Source organism: Podarcis cretensis (assembly GCF_951804945.1).
Source record: "Podarcis cretensis genome assembly, chromosome: 10".
NCBI classification, from domain to species: domain Eukaryota; kingdom Metazoa; phylum Chordata; class Lepidosauria; order Squamata; family Lacertidae; genus Podarcis; species Podarcis cretensis.
The window spans coordinates 49,468,475-49,477,271 of record NC_137179.1 but is presented as its reverse complement, the minus strand read 5'-3'; positions in this window follow the sequence as shown (position 1 = coordinate 49,477,271).

The window sequence follows — 8,797 nt, the reverse complement described above, 5'->3', positions numbered from 1 at the left end:
GCTAGCATAGTAGCTCCACCCCACTCAGAGAGCCACTTGTGATATTCATGCCTGGGGGTGCCAATTTGAATAAAATATGGGGGGCAGGTAAGCTCCGCCCTATATAATCGATCACAAGAGGCAGCACACGGACATAATTTGAATGGCAATGTCCCTCAAATATTTTATGGGGGTGTGTGAATAGACCTCTGTCCCTAGGAGTTGGCTTCTATGTTCATGACACTTGGGACCTTTCTGCACTCACCTTTTATAGTGATACAGTTGCTTTAAAAAAATGGCATGCTGCCACATGACATCATCATAATCATTCAGCTACAATTCTGAAACTATGTACCGTATTAATAAAAAAAAATCCCCAGCGCAAAAAACCAAACCCCTGACATTTCAGAAAAATCCAAAATGGATCCTCAGTATTTTCATTTGTGTGGCATGGATATAATCCCCCACACCACTTCCCGTGTGGAGGGGCTGGGGATTGATGAGCATGGCTTTGGAGATGTCTGTTTCACATCAATTCCCTTTGACCAAAGTGAGTTCTTCATGTCAGAGGACAGATGTGCCACCTTAACCGAAGAGGATGCAAAGGGCAGCTGTCCACCCAGCAGCCAGGCAACAGCCAACTTTGGGTTTTGCTTTGCCTTTCAGAATTTTCTAGGATGGAGAAAATCAGAACTCTATCTACAAAAAGGCAGGGGGTGGATTGAGGACAACGTCATGAGAGTGACGCCCCATTTTTTTTTGGACTTGAACAGCCTCAGACTCACAGTAAAGCTCAGTGTGGACAAGTCCTCACTGTCTAATAAAAGAGATGAATGACCAAACGTTCAGACAATCAGCTTCAAAATCACCCCTTAGAATAGTGGACAAAAACAGTGACTATGCCATTGTGAAAGGTAAGTGTGAAAAGACACTTTAGGCAGGGCTGCAAAGATTCCTGGCTGAAGTGAGTCTGGCAATTGATGCACACATGCAACATCGTGTCTGGATCCAAACCCAAGCCCCATGTCTTGTAGTTGCTATGTTCACCATGCTTCGTTCTGTATCATAGCTGGCCAGTTAGTACTATTTGCCACTCTGCATTTCAATTCTTTGTTCATCTTAAGAAAATTGTGGCACTTAAAAGAATTCAGTGCAAATCAAAAGACATATCTTGCCATTTGAAGTTCTTACTAGAGAGTTCAGAAGCAAAAGATTATTTGATGTGGGAGGGATTTCAGCTTTTCTGTCACTAACTATAATTAGCACAATAAGACAAATGGGCTTTCCAACATTAGATCTCACAACAATGACACATATAGATCTCTTGTATTTGAAGGGGATTTAAATAGATACAACATTTTGTGATTAACGCATCCAAGCGAGTTTGATGAAGCACAGTGGGGATGCTACCCTGGGTTTGACACTTCTTTCTAAGCAATGTTGGCTCAGCTTCATGGCATTCAACAGACATAAAACATCCTCATTTATTATTGTGGATCTAATCCAGGCCTACAAACACTTACGTCCCAAGAACAATCCAATATAATACATTAAAAATAAATAAATCTCCAGGCTGCATGGATATGGATTCTTTCCCCCTCTGCAAAGTGTGGAAATGAAGCCAAATATTTTATGAGGTTATAGTTTGTGAAGATAGTGAGGAACAGAGGCAAAGAAAACACCGGAGTCTGCTCCAACCAGACGGTCCACTGCCCACAAAGGACATCATCTGCCTGGTGCCTTGACAGAAAGATGGAATATAAAAGTACTGGATGAATAAACAAACCCACATGTTATGGTTGAATTTTAAATTTTGTTAATGCAGTTAGCTGCCTTGGTTTGCTGAAAGACAGGATAGATACACATCTTTTAAATAAATCACTATTAATCAATCATGCATATGGACTCAATCAAGATCAGTGAGTTGGGTCTCAATTAAGAGATTGATGTGGACAACAAGTAGGTTGCTGCACATTCTTATCACAAGATCCCAGCCTTCCAACAGGATGATTTGGAAGGATGGAGGTTGAATGGAAGTCCTCCTCCTGTTGTGTCCCCTGATGAAAAGGTCAAGAGGCTCAAGAGCATCAAAGCTGGTCAACAGCATCAAAGGTGGCAGCATCTGATCCTCTGAGCACAGATGCAGCGCCAGGGGTTGTCCATCCCATTTCACCACCTAAGGTGAAACAGAAATGTGTTGCCCCCTGCATCCTCTTCCCCACCACTTCTACCACTACCAGAATGCTCCCCCCATGCAACTGGAACACCCACCATCCTGGGGCTGAGAAGATGAATGGCAATGTTGTGTGCAGGAATTACCTGCTCTCCCCAAACCATTCAAGAGCTGGTAAATGGGCTAAGAGAATGACAGAGCTGCACATATTTTACAGACCTTCCAAGTATCTCTATTTTCCAGGGACAATCCCAGATTTACAGAAGCTATCCCAATTTCTGACTTGATCCCTGAATGTCCTGCTTTTCCTTAGGACGTCCCTATTTTCATCAGAGAAGTGCTGGAGAGTATGGAGTAATGCAATCCCCAAGCCAAGGAGATAAGTAACTATACAACCTTTAGAAGATGGTCTTCAGGGAAGGAGGTGGTCTCTCAGATATTTAGGCCCTAACAGTTTAGCATTTTGAACACTAGTGTGAGCTTACCCTCCAACATTTCTCCAATGAAAATAGAGGTGTCAATAATAATAATAATAATAATAATAATAATAATAATAATAATACTATTTACCAGTTTCTGATGGAAATAGGGACATCATAAGGAAAAGCAGGACATTCAGGGATCAAATCAGAAACCAGGAAGGCTTTTGTAAGTATGGGACTGTCCCTGGAAAATAGGGACACTTGGAGGGTCTGTAAAGCATGTGAAAGTATCTGAATGCTGAAAGCACTATGCAAATATTGAATCTTCTTATGACCTAGATAGGGTCATATTCTCGTTTCTAAGCAGGGCCATCTTTACCCGGGAGTGCAAGAATGTGGGGCACCCAGGTGCCGAATTCTGGGGGTACCAGGCACCCGCCGTTGAAGCCGCCTAAGCTCTTAACTATCTACCTGTTATGAAATAATAAATAATTTTGATCAAGCTAGAAAAACAAAATACATGTATACCTAGGTATTACCGAAATGCATACCTACTGTTTCACTTAAGGACTTTAGACTTTGTGGGCTCATTTACTAAAGACGCGCCATGCCAGTGGTGGTACTTGTCATTCACAACAGCGGCGCTTAACTCAACAGCGGCGCTTGTCATTCTCAAAGACGCTGTGCACATGAAATTAACTCTTACATCATAGTAAAAGTTAATTTGGGGGCTAAACTAAATTTGGGGGTGCTGGGTGGATCTTTGCACCCCAGCGGTGCATATGCTAAAGACTGCACTGTTTCTAAGCACTAGATGCAGACATTCAGCACTGGGAGTCACATGTGAGACTCTGTTCACATGCATAACCCCCGCTGGATCAAGGAAGATTATAAAATTCACATGTTTTTGGGTTTCACAGTTGCAACCACTTTGTAGACCATGTGATGCAACCTGACTGAGATGCCTTATGGATCCAACGTCCCTTAAGGATAGCATGTGCAATTTTCTGACCCACTGATGTGCACTTTTATCTGCCATTATTTTATTTATATATGACCTGCGCAACCCGTTGTATCCAGGGTAAAATCACCACCCCAGTCCAAGAATGTCTTAATCCATGCTGATCTTGCATATGGCTAACTGCACATTTATTTTGCATTTGGTTGCACTAAAAACGCCCCTTGGCATCATCTCTCCCTTGGATACGTCGGGGTCCTGGAAAATTAGTTCCATGTACATTTTAGGAAATCTTGCGAACAGCTGCGTTTTTCCATTCATGATGGTTTCAAAGGCTGCATAAAGGAATGAAAGCCAAATGAGGCAAAGTTTAAGGGAGAAAACATGTGTGTGACTGTCGGCCAAAGAAAAGGAACAGTCCTGTTTTTAGGGAAGCAGGGAACATTTCTGCAGAGAAGAGAAGAAAAGTCAGCCACAAATTAGAAGCCACAAGCCAGATGATTAGTTGGGCTAAACACAGATGCATTAAATAACAACAGGCCCCCAATCCAGATATATAGACATGCAACAATGGGATGGTGATAGACTGCTTAGAGTGGAGTGGGTACATTCACCCAGGGTGAAATTTAAAGTGCTCACACTAGGCCCTCCAAGTGTCCCTATTTTCCAGGGACAGTCCCAGATTTACAGAAGCAGTCCCAGTTCCTGATTTGATCCTGCTATGTCCCACTTTTCCTTAAAAGGTAAAGGACCATTAGGTCCAGTCATGGCCGACTCTGGGGTTGCAGCGCTCATCTTGCTTTACTGGCCGAGGGAGCCGGCGTACAGCTTGACTAAGCCGCTTCTGGCGAACCAGAGCAACGCACAGAAATGCCATTTACCTCCCCGCTGGAGAGGTACCTATTTATCTACTTGCACTTTTATGTGCTTTCGAGCTGCTAGGTTGGCAGGAGCAGGGACCGAGCAACGGGAGCTCACTCCGTCGTGGGGATTCGAACCGCCGACCTTCTGATCGTCAAGTCCTAGGCTCTGTGGTTTAACCCACAGCGCCACCCACGTCCCTCAGCGCCCTATTTTAATTGGAGAAATGTTGGAGGGTATAAAGTTATGTGACCTCTGAGCCAAAGAGATAAATAACTCTACAACCTTTAGCAGACATCTGAAGGCAGCCCTGTGGAGGGAAGTTTTAAAATGATTAATGTTTTATTATGTTTTTATAAAAGATGGAAGCCGCCCAGAGTGGCTGGGGCAACCCAGTCAGATGGGCGGTGTATAAATACAGTGGTACCTCTGGTTACGAACTTAATTCGTTCCGGAGGTCTGCTCTTAAGCTGAAACTGTTCTTATCCTGAGGCGCCTCTGGCAAACGATTTCCATTGCATCCTGGGAAAAGTTTGCAACCAGGACCAGCTACTTCCGGGTTGGCAGAGTTCGTAACCTGAAGCGTTCGTAACCAGAAGCGTTCGTTACCAGAGTTACCACTGTAATAAAAATTATTATTATTATTATTATTATTAAGATCCTTAGTTTTAGCAGAGAAATGTTGGAGGGTATGTTCAAAATGTTAGGGCCTAAATATCTGAGAGACCATCCCTGAAGACCATCTCAGATGTAAAGACGAGCAAAGCAGCCTTCTTGGTAGAGCGCCACCACCCTCAGAAGTTTAAGGTGTAGAGAGACCTGGGTGAGAGCATCTTCTATGGGAGCCCCATACTTGTGGAATTCCCACACCACAATGGTGCATCTGGCATGAAATAAACTGTCGTGTGAATGCAGCCTAAGATAAAGGACAAGGCAGCACCTAGGCACAACATTTCCACTACTGAAGTGGACTGGATTGGCAGCTGAATATTACTTTCACATTGGGAGTAGGACAGCGTTCCCACCACACCTGAGGGCAGCGGAGTGAGCCACATGGTGCATACAACTAGTGGCTACTATTGCTGCCATCCTTGATCTGCATGTGCCACCTGAAGCACGTGCCATACTCTGCCTGTTGTCAGGGCTGGCCCTGGCAATGAGCTAACTCCAGGAACAGCACACACAACCATATGCAGACATGGTCCGGATCTATTCATCAAGTGCAATATATAAATTAAGATTTCACCCTATGCATTGATCTCATTCCTTCATGATGACTTGGCTCAGCTGGTGAACCAACTGCCCAGAAGATCTTCCTACAAGATCTCATACTTACATAGCAGGCCTAGAATCAGCTTGGCCATCAGTACCTTAAACACAAGACCTGCTTTTGCAAATGTCTAGCGAGATATACAATTCTTTGATGCCTAATGTGGACTAACAGCTGGATGGCAATTTTACCCAGAAGACTTTCTGAACATATGGGCTTTTGAAATGTTATTGGTTTCTTGTTTCCCTTATACAGCACACTACTGGGCTGTCCACAGTTCCTCAGCTCTCTCACAGACTGATTATGAGAGGCTAACACAGAACACCTCTCACCAGGCCCTCACCACCCCTCCCCTGGAATGTGGTGGTGGGGTATGAATATATATTTTTTATGCTTTCAGTTGAAACCAAGTCATGGTCAGACCACATCTCCACACCTGAGATGTGTTTACACTGGAAATAGTTCATATGTTAAAAAAAAGGAGAGAGAAAAAAGAAAAGCATCCGAGCTTAGGTCTCTCAAGCAAATAGTTTCCAGTTTTACTATTTTTAAGTTGGTGTTATGGCAAACTTTGCTCCATATTTTGAAGATTGCTGCTTAGCAAGAATCTCCAGAAAGAAAACAAAAGCAAGCAAACATGCCGGACATTCTTTCCACAGCATCTGTTAAATTTGATGATCGCAGGAGAATTTGTGTGCATGTGGCCATAAAGTTGAAACTTAATTGTAAGATTAATTAACTACTGGTTGCTTGGTGTTAAGATGAACTAAGATATTCACCCCAGAAGCATTTCATGCAGAGCCTACCAAACCTGTGAAACCGAGGACAATGTGTGGCTTTGGAAGAAGTGGAAGAAACACTTTTTAATGGTTTGGGGTTTTTTTTATAAAACAAGCTATGCATTGCATTCTCTTTTGTCTGTGATTAAAAGTCAAAGTATTTGGATTGTACTACATGTATGAGAGGATGCGGGTGGCGCTGTGGGTTAAACCACAGAGCCTAGGACTTGCCGATCAGAAGATCGGCGGTTCGAATCCCTGCGATGCGGTGAGCTCCTGTTGCTCGGTCCCTGCTCCTGTCAACCTAGCAGTTGAAAAGCACGTCAAACTGCAAGTAGATAAATAGGTACCACTCCAGCAGGAAGGTAAATGGCATTTCCGTGTGCTGCTCTGATTTGCCAGAAAAGGCTTAGTCATGCTGGCCACATGACCCTGAAGCTGTACACCGTCTCCCTTAGCCAATAAAGTGAGATGAGCACAGCAACCCTGGAGTCTGCCACGACTGGACCTAATGGTCAGGGGTCCCTTTACCTTTACCTGTATGAGAACCTGTATGAGAAGTCCTTTTATAGCACAGTCCTATAAATGTCAACTCAGAAGTAAAACTCATTGAGTTTAATTGATTTACTCCTGTGTAAGTGGAAATAGGGTTGCAGTCTTGCTTGGAAATGTTTCAATGGAACCTGATTCTAAATATATTGCATCCCACAAAAGCGTATAAGAAAAGTCATACTGGATCAGTCCAAAGGCCTATCTATTCCAGCACAGGATGCGTTGGGTCTGGAAAGCCCAAAGCAAGAAATGAACACAATAGCCCTCTCCCATCCTTGTTGCCACAATTTCCACAATTCCCATTTAAAGCCATCTATATTGGTAGCCGTCACTATATTTTATGGTCCCAAATTCCGAACTTTAACTAAGCACTGTGTGAAGAACTAGTTCCTTTTGTTCATCTTGAATCCCTCATCATTCAGCTTCACTGGATGAGACTGGGTTCTCGTGAGTGACAGAGAAAGCTTCTCCCTACCCACTTTCCCCATGCAATGCCTCATTTTATACCTCAGTCAAGTTTCCCCTTTTATCTAAGCTGGAAAGCTCCAAATGCTTTAACCTTCTTTCTAAGGGAGTTGCCTCACAAAGTCACACATTTCTGAACTTGTTGATGATGCTGTTATGCATCCATACACATACCCCCATCTGTATTGTGATGCTCGTTCGAACCCTACCGAATATATTCTTTAATATGGTTTGAGTGAACTTCACAGTGCAGATGAGAGTGTGCATACAGATGCATAAGAGAATCACTATTTGAATGACTTACTCAAGGCCAGCAGTTACTACATGTTGTTACATGTGACTAGTTTCCCATGTTAAAGATATTAGTTTAAGATGCATTGAAGTTTGAAAAACTTACCTATAGGTTTGCATTTGCAAAGCTGAGAAGTTTGTATTATGCAGGAGGTTTCTGTCTGGCAAATGTGGCAGAAAACATTGGATGTTTCTATTAGGCTAATAGATGACTTGTTGCTGGAAACCTGCGAGATCTCTCACAAAAGGAAGGTGAAACCTGAGAAGTCAGCATTGAAGGTAGCTGCAAAAGTAAGAACTCAGCTCAGCATTGTTGAACAAGCAAGTTGCTTAGGAACTCTCTCTCTCTCTCTCTCTCTCTCTCTCTCTATCTCTCTGGCACCAGAGAGTGGAAAGTTGAGTGGACTGTATTAAGGACTAAACCGAAGGCTTCACTTGCTTGTTTAAAGCAATGTGTTACTTTGTACTTTGCAACATTTATTTGTAAAAAATTGTTTTAAGATTGTTTCCAGTAAAGCTTTGAAACTCATGTGCCCAGTCATTTTCTGCACTGCACAAGGTCCAGATCAGGGATTCCTCTGGCAGCAACTTTAACAGCCCACAGATACAACTGGATTGGGAATAGTGCAATTAGGATTAATGTGTCAGCCTGCTTTGTCTAGGAGCAGAAATATTTCAATGAACTAGGAAAATCACACACACACACACAGACACACACACATTTATATTTCCTATTGGCCCAAAGTAGGGATAAAGAAGTGGGGGGCATGCAGTCAGTCACTGGAAGTTCAGCCAGTGGGATGAAGATGATGGGATGGGATAATGTCTTGTTGCTAAATTGACTTGAATCTCGAAGGCATTGCTCCAGTTTAAGACTTGCCAAGGGGAAATAAGAGGGATGGGCTATCTAGTACAGGGTTGGCCTCTGTGGTGTTCCCAAATGTGGTTTGACTACAACTCCCATCATCCTTGGCCATTAGCCATACTGGCTCATGTGAATTTGCTTCAGCGGTAGCAAAGAGGGAGAATCAAGCAACATCCTTTCCA